Below are 26,142 nucleotides of genomic sequence, written 5' to 3'. Positions count from 1 at the left end.
ACGGAATTACACCAAATTTGCCAGAAAGCTAGCACTTTAACCAGAAAGCGTGCTTTTTGTGTTTCAGTGAAAATCTGTTTCGGTGTTCGAGAGACATTAGGCTTCGAAATGTATCTATCCCTAGCAGCGTGGTACTACCAAAGGAGTACAGAGGTAGTTTTAAGGGAGTACTGAGGGAGTAAAGAGGAAAAAAAGAACAAATGAAGCATTATCACTGACTGGTCTCACAGGACTGGGACCAGTCCTGCAAGACTGAGTGACGGATTTGGCTGGTTACAACATGAAAACAAAATGTTGCTTCTGTCATTTTTACGATTCTAGGACTTCATCACAGTGCCCTGAATATTAAAATAAAACAACATATAAGTGGTATCAGAATCTTTAGCCCTTGGGGGGGGGGGGCTGGGAGGAACATCCCAGGATTCAAAGTGCTTAAAAACCATTTCTTGTTGCAGCTTACTCTCAGTATTCTTGATGAAGTACCAAGGGAGTACAGAGGGAGTACTAAGGGAAAGAATGGCAAATGAAGCATTCTGAATGAATGGTCCCATGAGACTGAGACCAGTCCCTCAAGGCAAAGCTCTGGGATTTCGTTTTGTTTTCAGAATCTTTGAATGCACTTTTCATGTACTTAAGGAGTAATCTGGTATTTGGCCAAATGGGCGCCATCATTGGAGATTCCACCACTTTAATCCCGCTGTTTCTATGTCTCATCGACAAGTGGGCAAAATTCTAGGTATCAGAGGCCACACTAGAGCTGGCCCTACTGTGAAAAAGCAGCCTCGCCAGCCCTTCTGTCTCAGGACTGATGGATTAATGAGTAGAAATGCCTTACTTCCTGACCACTGATGTTTTGTTTTGCAGAAAGATAATCCCACTTTAGGGCTTCTTTCTGCACACAGAAAAAAAATGCTGATTTGCCCTCATTACATGGTAGCCGGCTAGAACTACGGGGCATATTACCAACAACTGGCAATATTTATCGCTAAATGGGCTTAGCGAGTATATTTTTAACGCCAAGCATCGCCGGATATTATCGCAGAGATAACGTGCTATTAGCAACATTTATCTCTAAAGCGATAAAATATCCGGCGTTAGCAGAGAAATGCGTGAATATCGCTGGTAATCCTGCGATATTCACGCATTATCGCTAATGAGGACTTAGCCAAAATATCCAACTCCCATTGGATATAATGGCTAAGAACTGGTCTGAGCAGGCGTTAGTTTTTGGAGATATTCGCGCTTAGCGCGAATATTTCCATCGCTACACCTACCTTGCTAATAGGCGATAGCGACGTTAGCGACTGCTTTCAGTCGCTAACAGGTTGGGTACGCCCACTTTGCATGTCATTAGCGATAAATATCGCTGACATGCAAAGCGGGCCCCAAACCGCTCGCTATCGCCTACAAGCTGTCGCTAACTGCTGTTAGCGACAGCTTGCTCATAGGGCGATAGAATTATTGCCGCTTAGCGTCCAAAAACGGCCGCTAAAGCGGCGATAATCACATATCGCCCTCCTTGGTAATATGCCCCTACTTTTTTGATGAAAGTTCTCTTCTGTGCATGTAGATGGAAGCACTTTCAACTAAACAACCCAGCCATCACTGATGGGATCTTTAAATATGGTAGGCAGACTTCGGTCAGGTCTGTGGAGGCAAGAGCTTCTGCCGCACTACTAGTCTGGCAGGCCAACCGCTAAGGTTCACATTACCTCCTTAGTCCATTGTCTCTTGCTTGCTTTTGGACAAGTGCTCTTATTTGGAAAATATCTTTTTTGCTATCGTATTTTACTGGCACAAATTTTTGTTAGGCCCACTGTACCTTTGGCTTATGTGTAGCTGGTTCAATGGTTGAAATGCTTAGTGGGTAGTTTCTCTCTGAGTGCACTCAAATACACACACAACAAACACACACAAGGACACACATACATATAGACATTTACATACGATCCACATTGTCATAAGGGCATACATACAGAACTTGAACTTAATTCTACTTCATACTATAAGAAAACATGATGATTTCAATAAGATATACCAGCAGTCCACTTTGCACCGAATGTAAGTGCTGGATTAGATTACATTAGAACCCTATGTAAAGCATTACATTAATCTAGTTAGTAGTGAATGGACATCGGGAATACAAATGTATCCTTTTTAGATCAAAGGAATAGAGCTCTAATCCATTTATAGAAAAGTAAAAAAAGACGTGCTTTTATTAGCTGATAGAATACGGTGTTGAAATAACATCTTAGAATCCATTATATGTAAAGCCTATTATCTGCATCTACATTTTCTAAGAAACAAAGCAAGACAATGTGATGTGAAATCTCCGATCTCATCTTGCTCAATAAAAATTACCGAAGAGGCTAGGAAATGTGCAGTACTTTCCGATACTCTGTGCTGCACGTTTCCTGGCATCTTTCTGTCATTTACTTAGTTTTTAAACCACTGATCCATTAGAGTACTATTAAAATAAATAACCTGCTTCAAATCTGTGATTAACCTGTCATGAACTGGAAGCCCCCAACCATAGATCTTCAGGGGTGAGATTTCCAACCCCTGTTGTTTGGACGCAGTTAAATGCATTGAGAAATCCAGTTGGGCTGTAACCCATACACAACTCATTGTGCAGGACTGTGCAGAAAGGGATTTTTGTTCACGATTAGTCACACTAGATGAGTTCCAAAACGCAACAGAACCTCAAACCCTCTTTCTTAAATAAATAGCAAACTCAAAATAGCACTAAGAATCAGAAGATATACTTTAAAGATGTTTCTTTCTACAATACAAATATAATGCATAACATATGAAAGGGAACCACGCAGAATGAGAAACTAATTGTAGCAATTTATGACATAGGCTGCAAAAGCAATATGGACATTCCTAACATGGTTAGCAAGTTACTAGGATCCTAAGAACCTACAGCTACTTCTAACCGCTGACATTTTGCAGAAGCAATAAATAGCAGACTATAATTTTAATTTCTTAATATCTAGTACACAGCATTCCATCTCTTTGTAAAAATAGAAGTTTAGTTATTCTCTATTACAGCTTTTGCTCGGAGTAATAAGCAGTGCAGTAGTGAAGGCCATTTCCCTACACAGCTCCTGGAGTCATTTCCGACCGATGCTTGTTGTTGCTGCATGCTGACAAGACCTATAGCGGTATAGTCCTAGCATGAAGCCCCTCCAACTAACGGTCAGTTATCTGGATTTTTAAACGGTCTGATTGCAGATTTTATGTTATATTCATAAAATAAAATAGAGTACTTGCAAACACTAATGAAACAACAAGACTTAGCAAATATTGCAAAGAATCGAAATTTGCCTAGCTTAGTAACGGTAAATTTCAATTCTATTAAGGACATGGAGGCGAGGATTATGCTTTTCTTCCTTCGCTTTTATTCTTATGTAAAAAACACAGCAGTCAGAAAAGCAATAAAAATTACTTTTTCTTACAAACAGAGAAAAACATAATTTGTTCTCACAAAAAAAAACGAGTACATCCAGTCCATAAGCATCAACTCCCATAATTCCCAGGGATAAATGTAAATGTAAATGTATTGCGACTTATATAGCGCACGTATCACCAAGAGGCATCAAGGTGCTTGCCTTGGCAACCCGTCATGGCTTTTCCCTGTGAGATAACCCCTACTGGGTATCCCCAGGGTGAAAGCCAGGCATCCCGCAGCGGGTGGGCCGCCGTAGTGGAGATTAAGCAACTATTGCCCAGAGTTGCAGCGTGGGACCCCATGATTAGAATAGGCACCGAGGCGAGAATTATCGAGTCCGTGGACATTCTGGGCTCAGGACCCTGCCGATAACACAGTAACAGAGTCCTGACACAAGCCCAGCGCGAGTCACAAGCCTTGATAAAGATTAGGCATATAATAAACATAACATGAGTCCTTCCACACTGTCCATGACTCCTAGAATGCTCCACCATCTTGTTAAACCCTCCTCTTTCTTTGCGCAAGTCACGCCTCATTGTTATTGGTCCTGCTTGGCTCTATCGTGTCCTGCAATATAAGAGAACGCTGTGAGCTTACTCCAGATCCCGCCTCTTAAAATCGACAAATCTCTGAATAAAATTTAAAACAGTTTACTTACGTGAGTACGGGTGGGTTCGCACCAACTATGCAACGGGAGGGATAATCCTCGCCTCCGTGTCCTTAATAGAATTGAAACTTACCGTTACTAACCTAGGCAAATTTCAATTCTATGTCAGGACCGGAGGCTCCGATTATGCTAGTTCAAAGCTTCCTTTCCACCAACTGAGCAACCTCCACCAGTGGTTTAAAATAAAACCTCTTGAAGGTGGAATCGGAAGACCAATCTGCCGCATGCATAAGGTCCTCTAACCGAGCTCCTAAAGAAAAAGCCTTCAAGGCCATCGCGCTCTTAGCCGAATGTGCTCCAAACAGTTTTGTATCAATACCCGCCTTTTGCATGACCCATCTCATCCACCTGGCTATCGTGGGGGAAGAGACAGCATGATGCGGTTTCCGTAAGGCAATAAGGAGTCGCCGTTCGCCCGGAGGGCAAAATTCAAGAGTCATTTCCTCATAGTATTTCAGACAGTTTACCACACCTAGGGGTCGATAAGGATTGCGGATTTTCCGCATCCTCCGGGCCGGCGGAAGCCATCGCCGGCCCGGTGGATGTGGAAAATCCACTGCGGACCCACCAAAGACCCACCGTCACATTAGGATGGCTGGTGGTTTTTGGTTTCAGTCCGCCGCTTTTCCGCCGTGGTCGGCTTACAACCGCGGCGGAAAAGCTCTAATATGGTGGCGGTGTCTCTCAGACACCGCCAGACATATTAGGATGGCTTCCCAGACATGCTTTTCCGCGGCGGGTTCTCCGCCGTGGAAAAGCATACGGATCTTCACTTCGGGGGCCCGTTGCGAACCCCCTGGGTGAAGGGAGGTGGGGGGTGCACATGGGGGGTACCTATGGTACCCCCCTGCATTTACATGCAGAAAGAGGCAGACACCGCGCGGTGCCTGCCGCTTTGTGCATGTAAATGCAATGCATGCGTTTTTAACATTGCGGCGAGTGCAGCTTGAAGCCGCACCCGCCCCAATGTTAAAAATAGAGAATGTGACCGCCAGGGTGGCGGTCACATCCTAATTGCACAGGAGGGAACGCCGCAGCACATGGGGATGTTCCCTCCTACTCAGGGCTCGCGGACAGACGCAAGTCCGTCCGCGATCGTAATGGGCCCCATAGTTTGGGCACATCCACAAAGGCCGGATAAGAGATTGTCCTGGAATCTGATTTGGTGAGGTGACCCAGAGTAAATGTAACTCCCTCTGGAGAGAAGACCCTTGCAGTAATGTCCAAAGCTTGGATGTCTGAAACCCCGCGACAGGACACTAAGCACAAAAGCATGGCCAATTTAGCTGAAATTTCCTTCAGAGAAAGATATTTATTAGGTTGCCAGGACAAGAAGAGGTTCAGGACCAAACTGACGTCCAAAAGGGCCAAATAACGAGGCTCTGGGGACAAAGACAAATGGATCCCTCGCAAGAGCCTACAGACGAACGGATGTTCCCCAATCGAGGCACCGTGCACCGGACACTGAGCTGCAGAGATCGCCGATCTTATCGCATTGATAGATCTGTAAGCCAGGCAATCCGTAGCCAGTCCTGCCAGAAAATTCAACACGGGAACGACGCCTGCGACCATGGGATCCAGATCCCGTCGAAGACACCAAGGCATCCACTTAGTCCACGTGGACCGATAGCGTTTAGATGTACTCTCTGCCCAGGCCTTTGCTAAGAGATTTTGAGCCGGTCCCAAAAGGCCGTCATCTCCTGAAAGCCTCCATGCCATGAGGTGGAGAGATCCTTGGAGAATGAGGTGGTGACACTCCCCTTCCGGATTCAGAAGAAGATGAGAGAGCGGGGAAAGTAGGATTGGAAAATCCCAAGAAAGTTCCAGAAGAACAGGAAACCAGACTTGAGGCTTCCAACATGGCGTCACCACCACCACATCTGCCTTCAGAAGACGGATCCGGGCCACTGTTCATACCACCATTGCAAACGGTGGGAAGACGTAACCCCTCTCCCGACTCCAGTCTTGGGGAAACGCGTCCATGGCCTCCCCAAGAGGGTTGGGCCTCCAGCTGAAGAAGCGCAGAAGCTAATAATCCAGACGGGACGCAAACAGGTCCACCAAGATTGGACCCCAGAGGCTGTTCAACCATTTGAAGACCCAAGCATCCAGCTCTCATAGGCTGAAATCTTTCAGATGTCTGGAGTGCCAATCCGCCACCTGATTGGCCTGGCCGGGGAGATACTCCACCATCACACAGACTTGGTGTGCCAAGCAATATTCCCAAAACTCTTTTGCTAGGTCTGCCTAGGCACGGGAACAGGGACCCCCCAAACGATTGACGTAACGGACCGCTGAGACGTTCTCCATTTTCAACAGCACACACAAGCTCGCTTGTTGTCTGGTCCAACAGCGGACGGCAAATACTCCCGCTAGAAGTACAAAGCATTTGATATGCAACATCTGTTTGTCTAACGACCAAATGTCACCTGTGGAGAACTCTCCGCAACGGGCACCCCAACCGGACCTGCTTGCGTCCGATTCTATTACCAAGTCTGGGGTCGATCTGAAGATTGGCCGACCATTCCAGGCCTCCATGTGTGTCAACCACCATGACATCTCTTCTCTGGCGTCCTCCGACAGGGGAGCTGACTGGTTGTACGACAGCCCCTTCCTGAGGTGATGCGCTTTCAGGCGCTGCAAAGCCCACTAATGAAGAGGGCCTGGGAAGATCGCCTGGATGGAAGAGGAAAGGAGACCTACCACCCGAGCGATCTGACGGAGTGAAGTCTGGGGCCTGGAGTTGGTTTGTTTTAAGGTGTGATAGATCTTGGCCATCTTGCGAGAAGGCAGACTCAATGAAGAATTTACGGACTCACGACGAAACCGAGAAAGACCAGACTTTGAGTCGGAGAGAGGATCGATTTGTCCTTGTTGATGACAAACCCCAAGCTCTCCAAAAGAGATACCGTCTGCTGCAACTGGGATATCAACTTCTGGGGACACTGCGCCATGAGAAGGATGTCGCCTAGGTACACAATCATCCTTATTCCTTGACCCCTCAGAAATTCTACCACCGGGAGTAGCACCTTTGTGAAACACCATGGTGCTGAAGAAAGTCCGAATGGAAGGGCGGTGAACTCATATACCTGACCCTGCCAAAGAAACTGGAGGAAACGTCGATGAGGAGGATGGACCGGAACTACCAGGTACGCATCCTTGAGGTCCAACCTGACCATCCAATCCTGTGGTAAGTGAACGTCCCGCAGAAGATGGATTCCTTCCATCTTGAAATGTTGGTAGACCAACCAACCATTGAACTCCGTGAGGTTCTCCGGCCACCGTCCCCGTCCGTCTTTTCCACTAAAAACACGGTGCAGAGCTGATTGACAGATAGACCCTTTCTTGAACAGAGCGGGCACCTCCTCGTCGATCAGCTGGGCATCGGGGACGGAGAAAGAAATGGGATGTGGACACTTGGCCTGCCGTGGCTGGTCATAAAACTCTATATGAAACCCCTTCACAGTCTGTAGGACCCAGGCATCTGCTGTGAGAAGCAGCCAAGTGTCCTGAAAATCGGCTAAGCGACCCCCAATAAACACTTGCTCCGCAGGGATGACACTTACCTCCTGACTGACCACTGCCGGTGTTGTTCTTGAAGCCGCTGCAGCCTCGAAAGCGTTGCCCCCTGGTGGGGTAAAAGTTGTTGAAATTGGCTGAGGTGTTGTACTCCCTCGCCCGGAGCCTTGTCCCCTGCTACTGGTCTGCTGACCGCCGCGGCCGGTCGCACGGCCCCTACTGCGACCGGCCCCTTGGGAGAAACGAGTCTGGAAAACTCTTTTAATATTAGACTGGGCCTTATCTAATGAGGTAAAGGTGGCAACACATTTACCCAATTCGTTTACAAAGGGGTCCCCAAACAGGCCCCCTTGGGCCACAGCTCCTGCCTTGGAGGATGCTAAGTCGCCCAATTTTGGGTCGAGCTTAATGAGCAAAGAGCGTCTGCGTTCTGTCGACAGGGTGCAGTTGGCATTCCCCATAAAAGCTATTGCCCTCTGCGCCCAATTGGACAGCACGTCGGGGGAGATGACAGAACCTGTCACCTTTGCCTCTTCTCCCATGTCCAAGATCTTTGTCATTGGGCTAATGGCGTCCAAGAGCTTATCCTGGCAGGAGCGCCAGGATCGATCTATTCCCTTGCAGGGGTCTTTTATATACTTTGCAAGGAAAGTAGCCATTTTTGAGTCCAGTTCGGGGGTAAGGCCCACTTTCCCTTCTAACATGGGACGCGGACATTCCGCCCTGAGGAATCCCCGAGCTTCCTTCTCCAGAGGCTTGCGGAGGAGTCCAGCCACAAACATGGCCACCTTGTCCCCAGGTGCCCAACCTGCGGAGCGTGAATGGATAATTTCATCCGAGTCCAGCATACCTGAGGCATCCTGAGGCAAAGTGCCTGCAGAACTAGCTGGACGCCAAGAACGCAAAGACCCCTCATCATCGTCGGTGTCTGTAGGGGAACCCCCATTTGAGAAGGGGAAGGAGGTGCCGTAGACACTGCGGGCTCCAGTGGCAGGGGAGGTGGAGAAGGGGGCGAAACGGACTTGGCCAAGAAGGCACTCTTTAGGTGCTCAAAGGCATCCTTGTCCACCCCTTGTGCCCCCTCCGTGCCACCCTCCCCACATACCTTCTTGGGCAGCGGGGCACCCTCCTCTGATAAGGGGGCTGGTGCGGGGGAAGCTGCACCCAAGTGGGCCTGAGCCAACTTAGCGCACTCCACCACAATGCAGCTAGTCAGGCGCTCTTCCATTGGGGCTACCACCTCATTAACACACTTGAGGATGGAGCTATCTACAGCCTCAAAGAAGTCGTCTCCAGGGGTAGATACTGTGTAGCCTCCTCCTCTTCATAGCAACTCTACTGCTATATTTTACCAGGGTACTTAGTAGGCAAGGGTTAACACTCCCAATACAACACAGGCAGCACTTAGGGATGACAGAACAAAACACTAATGGTGGAACCCTTTAACTGTTAATTGGACCGGCAGAGCCTGGATCAAATTTTGGGCAGATCAAAGAGCTGCAGGCTTTTGGTGCGGGCAAAACCGCTATGGGTGGTACACACACCACGCAGGACATCAGACAGACTGACACGGCCTAACCGCCACCCAGCGCGCTCCAAAGCAAACGAGTGCACTATTTCTCCGTAGGCGGTTTTTGAGGGAAAACTCCCTTGATACGGACCCCAGCAGGTGTGGAATTAGAGCAAAAACGGGCAATACAGATCTCAAAGGGCATTCTGGTTTGGCAGCAGGGGGCAGGGGGCAGGCTCCGGCGAACTCGTCTCTCTCTCAGCGCGGCTCCGCTATGAAGTAACCACGCTGAGGGAACAACGAGACGCCCGTGCGCCCCCTCGCGGGCTACAGAGCTCGCTGTAAGTGGGCCGGCCGCGTAAGGAGCTAAAACGCTCCTGCGGCCAGAAAAAGAGGGGAATCTGAAAATAAACGCTGTCAGACACAAAGCGCAAACACAGCGATCCCCTCCATAGCGACCCAAAGCCCTTTCACAATTATCAACAAAACGGCAGATAATCGAAGACAAGAAAAAAGGCACTTAGCTGGCTGCGCAGCAGCGAAGAAAGAGGAGAGTTTCACAAGATGATGGAGCTTTCTAGGAGTCATGGGCAGTGTGGAAGGACTCTGTTACTGTGTTATCCCTGGGACTTATGGGAGTTGATGTTTATGGACTGGATTTACTCATATTTATTTTAGTGAGAACAAATGATGTTTTTCTCTCTGTTTGTAAGAAATAGTCATTTTTATTGCTTTTCTGGCTGCTGTGTTTTTAACATAAGAATAAAAGCGAAGGAAGAAAAGCATAATCGGAGCCTCCGGTCCTAAAATAGAATCCGGCATCTCAATTCATATGTAGATTATATACCCTATAACTAAAAACAATAAACATATCATCTTCTACAATAAGCGTTCATGATGTTTTGTCAACATTTCTGCATGTGTCTAAAACTTAACACTTGCTACTGAAAGAGATTAAAGGATCTGTAAGCAGGGACATAATGAATATAGAAGAAGCCTAAATGGCACTTGTCATAGTAGTCATGAAACATCACAGTCTGATAGCAGATTAACATTGATTCTCTATCCAAAGATGGCTCCCACAGATAGCTAACAGACAGATTTAGATTTCATACAATCCCCATTGTGTCATGTGACCATAACTTTCAATCAAGTGAGACACTATGCTTTTTTGAGGGCATTTTTTAGTGCAGACTTCTTTGGTATTTAATGAGCTCAATTTCAGTTATGGGAAAAGGCCCATGTATTTTCTTTAAAGTGTGGTGCATGGGACCCAGACTTTTGCTTTTATTAAGGGGTAATCTTCTCACCTATTACCAATGTAGGAAAAATAATATGAAAAATTACTGGTACTTAACAGCTTGTTTTCAGGACATCAGCAAACCATTACTTGCCAAAATGCTAAAGGTTAGGCATTCCCCTATTTACGTCCTCCACACCTCTGTTTTCATGGACATCTCCAGTGCAGTCCATACTGAGCAAAGCAGGAGTTTGTTTAAAAGAAGCATTAAAAAAAAGTAATCTTACTGTGAGTTTTATTCCCTTCACTCCAGGATCATTACTTACTTTGTTCCATGCCTTCCATAATAGTCCTGGACATGAAAGATTAGCTTGCATCCAACCCTAAACAGGGCTGGGAAATCTACCACTCTGGCCCCATGGATCTGTGGCAGTCCGCTGACTAAATGGTTTCCATCAACAACACTAACTGAGGTTCCATCATCAGAAATAGGGGTGGGGGGTTCCCCAATTTCTAAATGTGGCAGGGGAACCACAGGTCTGTGTGGACTGGGAGCACTACCAATTTAAGGCACGGTTATCACTCCACAAAACCCTAAAAGGCTCTCTAGACTTAAGCTACTTGTTTTCCAAAAGAGATTTATGGTGCAATTCAATAATAAAGTGATGGCAAGAGGTCTACACATTTGTAAAGCATTGATTTCACTTGTATTCAGAGGAGTAACCACTAATGTATTAACAATTGTCCCCCAGTGGAATAAATTAGAGCCTTCACAAGTCACCTTTAAATCCTACCATGGTTTCTTTTTCAGTACTTCCCTAATTTCTTCAATAGCTCATCTAAATACTACTCATCTTCTTGTTACCACCATCCCGCAAACTTATCAGTGCTAACCACTCGTTCCTATCATATGTGCAGTTTACATCAAACCATTTACCTATAGGAACCAGTCTTGGCTTTGACTGAAGGCCAGTTGAGAGAGAAACATTTATAGCCTGCTATCAGTAGCGGCTGAGGACACATAGGATATTATTGTACTAAAAGATAGTTTAATTATCTATTCTGCTGCATAATTAGATTCACTAAATGGTATTATTGCAATGTAAAATTATTAAAGGGCAACTAAATCCAATATGATCATATTATACTAACGGGGCACAGACTCTATTCCTAGCGCTCCCATTAGGGATTAGGGTCACTTTCTCTTCAAAATTGAAGCTGGCAGACAAGGATCAAGATGTAATCTATTACACTCCAACACCTCTAGCAACATTGGTGCAATGTGCATTATTATTATTATTAATTAATTCTGGTTGAGCGCATGGCTACCCGTAGGCATCCCAGCGCTTACGCAGCGGCGGACAAAAAAAACCTAGAGTCTTTACTGCAGGTTCTGGAATAACCATGTTTTTTGCTGTTTCCTGAATGTAAGGTGATCTGTTGTGGATCTAAGCTTGGGCGAGAGGGAGTTCCATAGGATGGAGGAATTGTAGGAAAACATGCGTCCACCTGATCGCACTCTCCTTGTTTTAGGTACACTGGATTGGAAGAGGTTGGCAGATCTTAGATTACGCACCGGTTGGTGGAACGTTAAGAGGGCATGATTTATTTTTGGGCCTGTGCCCCATAGCGTCTTGTGTGCAATACAGAGGGATTTAAACTTTATGCGTTCTTCTATGGCAGCTAGTGAAGTGCTTTTATTGCTGGTTTCACCGATTGTTTACCCGTGATTTTGTGTAGTAGTCTGGCCGCGGAGTTCTGCACTACTTCGAGGTTTCTAATCGTGGTGTTAGGAGTTACTAAGTGTAAAGAGTTACAATAATCCAGCTGGGGAAGGACCAGTGATTGTACCATGGTTCTACGCGCGGTATCAGGGAGTAATGGCAGTATCTTCTTTAGTTGCCTTAGGATGCCGAAGCAGGTGGCTGCAACTTGTACCGCTTGGTGGTCCAGTTTGAGAGATCTGTCGAGCCAGATTCCTAGGATTTTGATCCTATCTTTTGGCTTAGGGAGGGGACCAAGACAGTTTGGCCAACTTATATTCGAATGTGCCTTGGCTTTATTTCCGAGAATCACTAGCTCATTTTGTCCCCGTTTAGCCTGAGGTAGGATTGGTCCATCCAGGTGGCCACCTGCTCCAGGCAGGATTCTAGGTCAATAGAGCTCTTGTTTGGGTGATTGATGGCTACCACCAGTTGGGTGTCATCTGCGTATGTGACTATACTAGCTCCAAAAGGCAGTACTAGCTCTGCCAGTGGTCTGAGAAACACATTAAAAAGAGTGGGGCTTAACGACGATCCCTGCGGTACCCCACAAGTAAATGGGATCTCTCTTGAGGTGTGCATGCCTTCAAACACTTGGAACATTCTATCTGTCAAGAAATATTTAAGCCACAATAGGGCATTTCCTACTACTTCTACCTCTTTAAGTCTGTCTATTAAGATGTTGTGGTTTACCGTATCAAAAGCAGCTTTTAGGTCCATCAGGATAACTGCCATTGTCCCTCCGAGATCGAGCACTTTCCTGAATTCCTCCATTACTGTTAGGAGTGCGGTTTCCGTTCCATGGTTAGATCAGAAGCCTGTCTGTGTGCTATGTAGGATTTCATGTGATTCCAGGTAGTTGGACAGTGACATATTTACGTGTGTTTCCAGTGTTTTACTGACTAATGGGAGTAGTGATACCGGCCGGTAGTTCGCCCGGTTTTCTGGGTTCAAGTTAGGCTTTTTTAAAAGTGCCTTTACCATCGCGTGTTTCCATCTTACCAGTAGTGTCGAGGTGGTAAGGAATAGATTGAGCATTTTCTAGGAGCCCTGGGATGTTTGTTTCCTTGACTTTCCCCAGCAAGTGCGCAGGCGCAGGGTTGCAAGGGGATCCAGATTTGACTTTTGCAAAAAGTTTGTCAAGGGTATTTAAATCCATGACCGGGATGTCCTCCAAATAGTATGGTTTCTCCGGCCCATTGACTTGTTTGGGGGTCGGTGTATCCTTTTGCTGAGGGGGTTGGAACGCGTTGTATATGTTAAGAATTTTATTGTTAATAAATTCTGCCAGTTCCCTACATCTCTGTGGGACTCCTTCTGTGGAACCTTCTGGCTTAGGGCACGTTGATAATGTTTTCACTATTCTGGCTATTTCCCTTGGGACGTTATCTGCTAATTTGATTTTTTCCTCAAAATAAAGTGCGTGCGCTTTTTTTATTTCTGTTTGATATATTTTCATTGCCTCCTTATATTTTTGTTTTTTCTCCTCCATGCCCTCTCTAGCTTTTTTGCATTTTTGCTTGAGTTCACAAATCTTCGGGGTGTACCATGCAAATCTTTTATTCGCGGGCCCCTTGGCCCTCCATTTGAGGGGGATAGTGGCATCTAAGGATGCAATAATCCATTCCTTGTACTTATCATAAGCCACATTGAGATCATTGCTACCACTAGGGTTGGTCGTTGTTAAGATGTCCATCCAGGTTTCGGGATAATTTTTGCCCACGGTCGGTCCCAATCCTTTGTAGACTGGTCAGTGAGCGGGGTCTAGGTAATCTCCAGATTATTGGGACTATAAAATGCTCTGACCAGGGAATAGGGACGGGGTCATGTGTTGATATGTTATCAATGTTTGAAAAAACTGGGTCCAATATATGGCCTTTATTGTTGGTTGGACTGGTTACAGTCTGACGTAGTTGAAGAGCTAGTAGATTTTGTGTAAGGTTGCATGCCTCGCCTTTCTTAGAGTCCTCTAGGTGCATATTTAGGTCTCCTAGGATAGTGAAGTTGGCGGCTATGTTTGCCCTAGATGATGCTGTGTTGGTGAGGGATTCCGTGAACATTCCACAGGGGTCGGGGGGTCTGTAAATTAGGATTCCTGATAGTGAGCACCAGCAGCACGCCAGCTGCGCGCGTCCGCGGCGTGGAACGGGAGGCATTGGTATTTAGCCGGTGTGGTCGATCAGCTGGGAGCAGCTGATTGGGGAGAGTGAGCGGAAGTCGTAATCACTTCCGGTGGCACGTTCCGGTCCCTCCAAGCAAACCGAAAAATCGGCGGTGGACCGGGGACCTAGTGCTGAGGGTGTGGTGAGTGGAGGTGGGTAGCAGTGATAGGTTAAAACAAGTTATGCAGCGTTTTAAAAACCTGTACATTTAAAAAAAAAAATGGATTAAAAATGGCAAGTACCAGTGTATGGAGCCCTTTCCCAGGTGCTCCTCGCACACACAGTCAGCCTCTGTCTTTGTCCGGCGCAAATGTCGCGCGGGACTCGGAGCACCGGTATTTAGCCGGTGTGGTCCATAAGCTGGGAGCAGCTGATTGGGGAGAGTGAGCTGAAGTCGTAATCACTTCGGGTGGCACGTTCCGGTCCCTCCACGCAAACTGAAAAATCGGCGGTGGACCAGGGCCCTAGTGCTGAGGGTGCGGTGAGTGAAGGTCGGTAGCAGTGATAGGTTAAAACAAGTTATGCAGTGTTTTAAAAATCTGTACGTTTTAGGAAAGTAAATGGATTAAAAATAACAAGTACCAATGTATGGAGCCCTTTCCCAGGGGCTCTTCCCACACACAGTCCGCCTCTGTCTTTGTCCGGCACGAATGCTGCGCGGGACTCGAAGCACCGGTATTTAGCCGGTGTGGTCCATTAGCTGGGAGCAGCTGATTGGGGAGAGTGAGCGGAAGTCAATCAATCAATCAATCATAGACATTTATAGAGCGCTCTACTTACCCGGAGGGTCTCAAGGCGCTAGGGGGGGGTGCTGCTACTGCCCGAACAGCCAGGTCTTGAGCTTCTTCCTGAAGGCGAGGTGGTCTTGGGTCAGGCGCAGGTCGGTCGGGAGGGAGTTCCAGGTCTTGGCAGCCAGGTAGGAGAAGGACCTTCCTCCTGTTGTCGTTCTTCGGATGCGGGGGACGGCGGCGAGGGCGTGACTGGCTGATCGGAGGTGTCGTTTGGGAGCGTAGAAGTTGATGCGGTTGTTGAGGTAGCTCGGGCCTTGATCGTGTAGGGCTTTGTGTGCGTGGGTGAGGAGACGGAAGGTGATTCTCTTGTTGACCGGGAGCCAGTGCAGGTCTCTTAGGTGTCCGGAGATGTGGCTGTGTCGTGGGATGTCGAGGATGAGTCTGGCTGAGGCGTTCTGGATCTGTTGGAGTCTCTTCTGGAGCTTGGCGGTGGTTCCGGCGCAGAGGGCGTTGCCGTAGTCCAGTCGGCTGGTGACGAGGGCCTGGGTGACAGTCTTCCTGGTCTCGGTGGGGATCCACCGGAAGATTTTCCGTAGCATGCGCAGGATGTTGAAGCACGACGAGGAGACTGCGTTGACTTGCTTGGTCATGGAGAGGGAGGAGTCCAGGATGAAGCCCAGGTTGCGTGCGTGGTCTGTCGGTTTGGGTGCAGTTCCCAGGGCGGGGGGCCACCAGGAGTCGTCCCAGGCGGAGGGCGAGGATCCCAGGATGAGGACTTCCGTCTTGTCCGAGTTCAGCTTCAGGCGGCTGGTCGACATCCACTCGGCTACTTCTTTCATTCCTTCGTGGAGTCGTAATCACTTCTGGTGGCATGTTCGGTCCCTCCACGCAAACCGAAAAATCGGCCGTGGACTGGGGACCTAGTGCTGAGGGTGCGGTGAGTGGAGGTGGGTAGCAGTGATAGGATAAATAAAGTTATGCAGCATTTTACAAATCTGTACGTTTTGAGAAAATAAATGGATTAAATATGGCAAGTACCATTGTATGGAGCCCTTTCCCAGGAGCTCTTCCCAAACACAGTCAGCCTCTGTCTTTGTCCGGAGCGAATGCCACGCGGGACTCGAAGCACCGGTAATTAGCCGGTGTGGTCCATCAGCTGGGAGCAGCTGATTGGGGAGAGTGAGCGGAAGTCGTAATCAATTCCGGTGGCACGTTCCGGTCCCTCCACGCATGTGTATGCAACACTGAATACCTATTTAAGCATTCAAATAAGAGACAATGTTCATGTATATAGGGACGGTGCACCAAAAGGAGTACTTGAAAGCTCCAGATCTTATTCCAAAATTTCTTTTATTTTATTACTTCTCATAAAAACAGACTCCTGACTCCAAAACAGTCGGTTTTTATGAGAAGTAATAAAATAAAAGAAATTTTGGAATAAGATCTGGAGCTTTCGAGTACTCCATTTGGTGCACCGTCCCTATATACATGAACTTTGGGATCTGCTTTGCAAGAGAGTATTGGTGCGGCATATTCTGGACGTCTTGTGCACAAACTTGGGACTTTGATTTCATACTTTGGAATACTATGTGCATAACTTGAGTCAGCCGCTCTTTCTTTTTCAATTAAATAGGAGACAAGATGGCAGGTGTAATAACAGGCTGTCAGCACCTCTGTTAAGTAGGTAAATGTAAAGTAGAAATAAGTATAGTGTGCTCAAATGAATAGACACTATGCAAACCCAGTAGTGTGCATTAATATTTGGAAACATTTCCACATATATACAAAATTATTTTACAATTCGGAGCACAACAATAGAGTGATTTTGATCCGTCACTGTTGCTGATCCAATTTTAACTTGTAGAGCACTCCAAAACCGCATATATTCAAACAAAGTCCATATGTAGACAAAATTAATAAAAAAAAATGTAAATTGATACTTGTATAGCGCACTATTCACCCGCAAGGGTCTCATGGCGCTTGTACGAATACCGCTGTGGAACAAATCCTGGCTTTCCCTGTGAGGTGTGCACTGCTGGGCACCCCCAAGGTGGAGGCCAGGCATCCTTAGCGTTGTGGGGGCCGTTGTGGAGATTAAGCAAGCTATTGCCCAGAGTTGTAGAGTGGGACTCCATGATTGTAATAGGCACCGAGGCGAGAATTATCAGGTCCGTGGAATTTTTGAGCTCAAGACCCGCCGAGGCGGGGAATTGAATCCTGGTCCCGGGCTAGACCTCTGCATCAGGGTCTGCTACTCTAACCATTGAGCCACACTTCTCCACTATCATTACAACTCCACGATGACCAAGGTCTTAGACCAAGTTGCACTGGAGATGGTTGAAATTACATTCTTTTATTGTTTTGTGTTCCAAGTTCTTGTCTGTGAAGAATACAATCTGTAAAGATGTATTCAAATAGAAAAAATGTCCGATGTTTAAATCATTGTGAATAAATAGCTATTTAAATAGCAATAAACCCAGATATTGAACTGATGTCTGTACTTTGGTGAAAGTAAATATTTGGAAAAGAATATATCAGCACTGGCATTCCTCTTTTGTTGTTGCATTCATTAGGCTCAGCCTTGCTGATTAGAGCCAGCCCTATTTTGTTATTAGCTCTAACCATTGAGCAACACTTCTCCACTAAGCCCAAAGGTCTGTTGGCAGGTAGGTCGATAGATGACGCACACAGCCGACACACAGCCGACACATGTTTCATCATGTTGATGACTTTTTTAAGGCTTGAAATCGTTATGACCTCGTTTGTTTTTTTCAAATCAAGGGTTTTGACCTCAGCAGCTCCCTTTGTATTTAGGAGGAGTATGCGATAAATACAACCCTAGGAAGTCAAGGCTACGGGTGAATCCAATGTTAGATCAAATTGCCACTTGCCATGAAAATCTAATGCTCTTAATTATCTATATTTCACCTCTCGGTTTAGGGTGAGGAAAAGAGTTTCAAGAAAGTAATGTGGGAATACGTTAGCCCATTATCCAGTAAGGGGAGGCATGTAAACGTTTCAAATTGGATCTGTAACAGTGACGGAACAAAATCACTCTATTGGTGTGCTCTAAATTGTAAAATACCCTATTTAAGCATATCAAGCCGAAAAGTCAAAAGTGAAGTCGAGAATGATCTTGTCTATTAACCATACTTTCCAGAATTTACACATGTAATAATCTCCACACAAGATAATTATTTAGGTCAGTAAGGTCTAACCATGTCCTATTTTTGACCTGAAGTCACCTCCTATCAGGATTAAGAATTACTTTATCTTAATTATTGTCTGTTAAGGTTCGGCAAAAATACAAAATCTGTCCATGGCATAGCATGTCTATTTTGCAAACATTATGCAAGCTTATGTTAGTAAGTGAAAATCACTTGACTGGGATGCGCTTCGGTATAAGTCATATAGAAATGTCATGTAAAATACTAGTGGTATACTATTGGATCAAAAAGTGACTCAGCTCTGGTATACATCTGTTTCTTAGATCCAAGAAGAAGCATTAAGTCTGATTCACAAAAGTAAAATTACACATGTAGATTTACACATTTGTACATCTACTACTACATCTAGGTGTAAATCTAGAATTGTTTTTACTGTTCATCATATTGGAGTGTAGATTTATACCAAAGTGTAGACATACATGTCTTCATCTCTTAGTGGAGCCTTCTTTGGATTTCTGGGACCGGTTTGGGGGTATCACCCTGAGTGGAAGGGGTATGCCCAGACGTGGGTCCTATGCTCGCCATGCCACTGAAGTCAAGCTAGCCTAGCGAATCAGAGGCAATACCCCACAAATGGGCCCAAGATGCTTGTTTATGGTCCACGGAGGGCTTGGCCTGGCAGTTTGACTGGACTGCTTCCTTAGGAAACAGAGCCAAGCCTGATTTGCATACTGCTGGGTCTAAACCGGAATGTAATGGCGAGCAAACAAATCAATGGATTTAGGCCCATATCTCTGCACTGGTGTGAAAGTTTGATATTGTTCAGTATTCCGTCCATCAATTTATTTGTGTGCATTTTATCACTCTGAGTGGGACAGGTATGCCCAGACTTGGGTTCCGTGTTCTCTATACCACTGAAATCAAGCTATCCTGGCTGATGAGGGGTGATATCCCGAAACCAGTCACAGGATGCATGTTTCCAGTCCAGGTAGGACCTTGCCTGTCAGTTCTGGCTGAACAGTTCCCAAAGGAAACAGGGCCAAGACTGATTTGCATATGGCTGGATCCAAACTGGAATAGCATGGTGAGCAAAAAAACTATGGATTTAGACCCAGAGCTCTGTACTGGGGATGAATGTTTGTCATTGTTTAGAATCCCCTCCACCAATTCTTCTTTTTGCAACTTTCTAAAAGTGGCATTTTCAGAACTGTAATTTAAAATCTATATGGTAGGATTTTAAATTAGGATTCCAGAAACACCAAACTTGAGCCAGTTCTTCCTTCCCATTGGGAGAATACATTTATAAAATGCAATACGGTATTCCCAATGTCATCCTATGAAATATATAGCCCTTACCTGGGTATGTAACATCTAAAAGTACATGTCTTGCTTTTTAAATACATTGCACTCTGCCTTCTGGGATGGCCTGAGCCTACCATAGGGGTGACTTATATGTATTAAAAGGGAAGGTTTGGGTCTGACAAAAGGCTTTTTTTCCAAGTCAAAATGGCATTTTGAAAGGCACTCGTAGAAGTTGCAGTGGCAGGCCTGAGAGATGTTTAAAGGGGTACTTAAGTGGGTGGCACAATCAGTACTGCAGGCCCACTAGTAGCATTTCATTGCAGGCCCTGGGCTGACATTGTATACTTTACTAGTAACTTATAAGTACACTAAATATGCCAATCGAGTATAAGCCACCCTAATGCTGACAAGTCTAACACCATCACCTACCCAGTCACAAGCAGATGTAGCTAATACCCAGTCCTAAACCCTTATTTTGTCCCTTTAGCCAGAGCAGTCTCAATCAAAGTGGGCATCTTGTTGACCTCACAGTATCAGATCCTGCTCGTCTATCAAGTGCTCGGGTTCTGATATGATATTGAGGGCTCACTTCAAAGGAAGGAAACAGAATGCCAAAACATATCACATGTATCCACTGTCTGGTTGTGAAGTACTGGGTTTTTAAGAACCCAGCGGTGCCAGGGAACACACCCTAAGACTTCAAGTCCTTCCTGTCCCAGACTACAGAAACACAGAGTCTTCTTGGTGAAGTCAAAGATCGAATTTATTGGCTGCAGCCAGTAACAAGTATCCTAGAAGTACAACACGGTGTATGTTCTCAGGAGACTGCTCAATCTTACAAAGCCAGCCATCCCTTTTTATACAAAATATTATGCTTTAGGCAAACATTCCTTATTTTACAGTTGACCATTCACATATTTTCACGACAAAGAAAAAGCAGATTCATGATGGCAAGCCCGTTTTCAGTTTTTCCAGCCCACAATCAATTATCCGGCAAGGCCCAACATTTTTCATCAGATATCGACGGACCCCTAATAAAATCGGGCACCTCCTCCTCGTAAAGCAGGTCATAAAGAAAAGTACAGAGACAGGTGTGAGTAAGATTAGACATAGTTGTGTGCAATGAAGGGTTTATGGTATGCTGTGCCTTGATCCTAATCTCGAGCGGCCACTGGGAAAGGAACTGGCCGAACAGGTTTGGCTTCGGGCAGTGGAGTCAGCTTGCCCAGGTCACACAATAGTCAGCAAGGGTGTACTCTTCCTTAAGACTCGTTTTGGCCATAGTCATCGGCCTATGTGAGGGCAACCACAAAATGGCTGCTATGCACAAAATGGAACCCGAGGGTTCAGGACGGAATCTCTGATTTCAGGGTGATCACGTCACTCGAACATGACGAAAACACTTGAATATAGTATACTCGTCATTCTCGGTCTATTGATACCAAAATCGTCATGATTCGACGATGTTTATGACACGGGTCCAGAATTCACGGAACCACAGACCCTCCTTTTGCCCTTACATAGGCAATAACCTACACTCACGCTAATCTGAGTCCAGCTCTATATTCATAAAATCATTGAGATGTTGCTGTAGCATCATTCTGGTACTTAGCTCGTCCCTTGATACAGGTTTCCTTACACACGATGTAGCACAGAGGCCACATATAGCAGGAGCACACTGTATACAAAGACAGAACAGGAAAAGAATGGCTAAGACTATCCCAATGACCATCAGAATATTCCATCCCCAGACGGATAACAGTTCCCAGAACCATCCCATCAATGACCAATCTCCTTTATCCACATGTATAGATTCAGAGATCTTATGCAGTTTGGAAATGGCCTGGTACACTGTCGGAACGTTATCTGGAATAAAAACACAGCAACTTGATTGGATCACTTTACATACCCCACCTCGGTCTGCAAGTACGACATCTAACGCAACTCTGTTCTGAAGAGTCATAAGACGATCCGACTGGAGCTCAGCAGTCAAGTTACTAAGGGCACCAGCAGTTTCAACTACGGTGGACTCAACCACCCTCGTTAATTGCCTTATATTCCTACTGTTAACATAGGTCCCCAAAACGGCAGAAAACCCTTCAAGAAATCTCCCAATTGTTGTCCTGCAGTGTCTTCCTTGCTGAAGACACCTCTAACTATCCTTGTCTTGTGGTAATCTGCCGCAGCTGTGTAGGAGGGAGGCAGCAGGAACGAGACAAAACATGTGCCCGAGAAGTCAGGGGGCAACCATGTGTATGCTCTATCATGACAGATGAAATAGGTACCCTTAGCTGCTAGGAACGAAGGGGAAGTCTGGGACGCAAAGACATACGTCTCATTGCAGATACTCTTCCCTAGCTGAGCCCTGGGATTCCTGCCATTACCTTGCAGACATAGATGACCCCGATGGGGTACGACCCAAATCGTGGAGGATCTTTTTGCTCGCTGGTTCTCACTCAGACTAACTCCATATCCAGTCACGTTCCATCCAATATATGCTAGTGTCTCATAACTCGGGATAGTCTCATAGGAAGTAGTTCCTCTAATCATATCTACTATACCCTTAACTAGAGCACTACTCTTTGGATTATCTTTTACAGAATGTAGGGGATGGGCTTCTCGAGCATAGATGAACATCGGTCTGTATGCCCACACAGAACCATTGTAGCTGAATGGCAGGACCAGATAAGGGATACCTTTATCAGTAGTATGAGGCATGAGACCACACACCCAACAGTTAGTTGTGTTCACTACTAATTGGTGTTGGTGTAGAAGTTGAACGAAGGAGTTATTGGCAAATTCTAATCTTCTAATGGACTCATGTTCAGGTAGAGGGTGAAAAGAATGCGAGGAAACAGTAGAAGGAGGTATGGGCTGTACAGTGGGTGCAAATGTCACTCGAAAAGAGAATAAAACATATCCTATTAAAAACATCATCACAATAAGCAACATGAAAATGCATAATATCAAAAAACTTTTCTTGGTCATCATTATACACATTTTGGCTTTAAAGTTCATCTCTTTGGCAGGTCTCTCCATCTCGAAAAACTCCATCCTCTCTAATTGCTGCTCGCGGTGGTAGGGTGTTCTATGCTAAGGAATGCTTCTGTCAGTCCAGGGCAACTCCCTTAGACCAACCAGAACCGTCGACCTAACGTCTTCGGCTGCACTCCAAAGACTTCGGCAACCGCGACCCTACAGCTGAACCTGGATGGCGGTTTGAAAAACAAAAATAAAAAGTTTCTCAGATGAGAGAGCTGCACTTTCAAAAATAGCAAAGAAAAGGGATTTATTTGTCCATAGTTCTCGGCCTCAGATTATACCGGCGCTTTCCAGATAATGTCTGATCTTGGAACAAAAGTTCAGGCTCTGTAATGTCCAATCGAATTGACGGTGGTACAGCTTCTTGCAAAAGATTGTCACTTTCACGTTCAGAGTTTGTTCCTTTTACACGTGCATCGCTGAAAGGCAGAAAACGAGGCACAGTCTCAGTCTCAGAGTCAGCAATACCCTCCTGGACCCACCGGTCGTACGGCAGAGGCAAAGGGACCCTCTTACAATGTACGCCGTGGATCCAGTTTTTCTTTCCTTCCACTCGAACGGCCGATCTCGTTGACAAAAGGACTAGATGGGGGCCGGTCCAACGGGGCTGATCATTCTTTGTCCGCTGGAAGTTTTTAATCAGGATCCACGAACCAGGGTTGATAGTGTGTCCTGGATCTTCAGAGACCTGATGCAGAGTATCGTGAACCTGTTGGTGTAAAACACGCAATTTAGCCGTCGAATCATACAAGTAATCCTGCAGTACAGGGTGTTCGATCTCACTGAATTTTGTGGGCCTTGGCACTCCCCATATGTTGGCCGGGCGGCCAAACACAATTTCGTATGGACTAAGTCCCACTCGCGAATGCACAGTCATTCTTGTCGATAGAAGTGCTAATGGTAAAGCATCGGGCCATTTAAGGCCAGAGCTTGCTTGTATCTTGGCCAGTTTAAGTTTTAGAGTGCCATTGTAGCACTCTACTAGTCCAGCTGATTGGGGGTGATTTGCAGCGTGGAATTTTTGCCGGATTCCTAGCCCCTCACATACTTTCTTCATCACTCGGCCCACAAATTCACTCCCATTATCACTCCAGACCATTCTCGGCAGACCGAATCTAGGGAAAAATTCTTTGACAAGAGCTTTAGCTGTGGACAAGGCAGTGTTATCTTTTAGGGGATATGCTTCTACCCATCTAGAAAAGGCACAAACAACGAGTACGTATTTCAAGTTGTTACACCTCTCCATGTGGATGAAATCTAGCTGCAAAACCTCGAACGGATACGTTGGAGGCGCAAAATGACTAGCTGGAGTTGGAGTTCCCCTACCAGGGTTGTATTTCAGACAAATCATACAATTCTTGACCACATTCTCTGCACACTTAGGAGTTCCAGCATTTTGCCATACTGGAGCCACCAACTTACAAATTTCTTTCACACTGATATGAGCCATTCCATGGGCCATTGTAACCACTGCAAGCATGTACGCATCGGGTAGCAGCCATCGCTGATGCTCTGACAATTCAACCCAACAACCATTTGCATCTAATTTACCCGTACTCTCTCTCCATACACTCAACTCTTTCTCTGTAGCTTCAGCTTGAATAGATTTCACACTCTCTATCGTGTCTTCACACATTCCAACGTCACCAATCCATCTTGCAGGGCCCGCCACATACATTCGACTCATCACATCTCTTGCTGTTTCTTTCGCCACTTCATCAGCAAACGCATTACCGCGACCAACGTCGTCAGTAACCTTCTTGTGTGCACTGCATTTCACAATCGCGACTTGCAACGGCAAAGTAAGTGAGTCAAGGAGCTCATTCACCAGTTGACCATGCTGAATCTTAGTTCCATGAGACGTGAGGAACCCACGTTCCTTCCACAATCGTCCAAAACTATGAGCCACACCAAACGCACACTGGCTGTCGGTATATATGGTCACTTTCTTTCCTTTTGACAATACACACGCTCTCGTAAGTGCAATCAACTCCGCTGCTTGAGCTGAATTATGTGGGATACGTGCAGCTTCAACAATCGTATGCAAAGTCGTAACAGCATATGCCACAGTCGTATCACCATTCGGAAGCTTGAAACATGAACCATCCACCCATAAGGTACCATCACACTTCACAAGAGGAGTGTCCTTAAGGTCTACTCTCCCTTTCCTTTCTTCTTCTGTCCTAAGAAAACAATCATGCTGTTCAGAAACATATGTCTCTGTTACAACCGGCAACAATGTAGCTGGATTCAACGTGTTGCATCTCTTTATGTGCACATGACTCGCTAACAGTGTCAACTCATAACCTGACAAACGAGCACTAGTTAAGTGCTGTGTCTTGGTCCTGTTTAACAAGGTATCCACTGCATGTGGAACCATTACAATCAATGTATTATTCATCCCTAAACCAGCAGACTGCCGAATAGACACAGCTGCTGCCGCTGTGGCTCTCAAACAACTCGGCAACGCTCTAGCTACCGGATCCAAAGTCGACGAAAAATACGCGCATGGACGCTGCTTGTCCCCAAAAGACTGTGTCAACACCGACAACGCACATCCATCTTTCTCATGGACATACAACGTAAAGGGCTTACTGTAGTCGGGGGTACCCAACACAGGAGCCGAACACAATGCATCACGCAATTCGGAAAAACTTTTCTGACAATCTTCAGACCACGGAAGGGGAGTCGGTGTATCTTTACAGGTCAATGCTACCAAAGGTTTGGCCAGCAAGGAAAAATTTGGTATCCATTGTCTGCAATATGATGTAATACCCAAGAAAGCACGCACTTCTCTCTGTGTCATTGGCGCACTCAATTTTGCAATTGCCTGAATTCTTTCTGGGGTCAGTTTTCTTCCCTCCTTCGATAAGAGATGACCTAAGTAGGTCACTTCTTGTCGACAATACTGTAACTTAGAAAGAGACACCTTGTGATGGAAATCAGACAAATGACGTAGCAATGATAAAGTAGCTTTCTTACAAATCTCCTCTGTATCGGCGGCAACTAACAAATCGTCGATGTACTGAAGAAGAGTAGCACCATCAGGTAAAACAATCGTATCAAGCTGTGTTTTCAAAGCCTGACTATAGATTGATGGACTTTCACAGTAGCCTTGAGGAGCGCGTTTAAACCGGAAGCTTCGACCTCCTAAAGAGAAGCCGAAAATATCCCTTCTCTCCTTGGCGATCGGGATGCTGAAGAAAGCATTCTTCAAGTCAATCACCGAAAACCAGGTCGCGGAAGCTGGAATCATAGTCAATAGGGCAGTGATATCAGGAACAACTGGAAATTGTGGCACAACGATTTTATTTACCTCTCTAAGATCAATCACAAACCTGTAAACAGGTGGCTGAGAAGGGTCAGTACGTTTCAAAACAGGCAGAACAGGACTATTGCAAACGTTACCTCGAGTTTCTTCAATTACATCTTTTTCAATCAGATCATAAATGATCGCTAACAACGCGTTTTCACCTTCACTAGAGATCATGTATTGGGGTATGCGTGGCATTTTAACATTGGCTTTCAATGTCACAACATATGGCGGTATTTCCAAAAGACCTACATCGCTAGGACCAGTAGCCC

The sequence above is a fragment of the Lissotriton helveticus genome, chromosome 2_1, assembly GCF_964261635.1.
Source record: "Lissotriton helveticus chromosome 2_1, aLisHel1.1, whole genome shotgun sequence".
NCBI classification, from domain to species: domain Eukaryota; kingdom Metazoa; phylum Chordata; class Amphibia; order Caudata; family Salamandridae; genus Lissotriton; species Lissotriton helveticus.
This window is presented reverse-complemented; position numbering follows the sequence as displayed.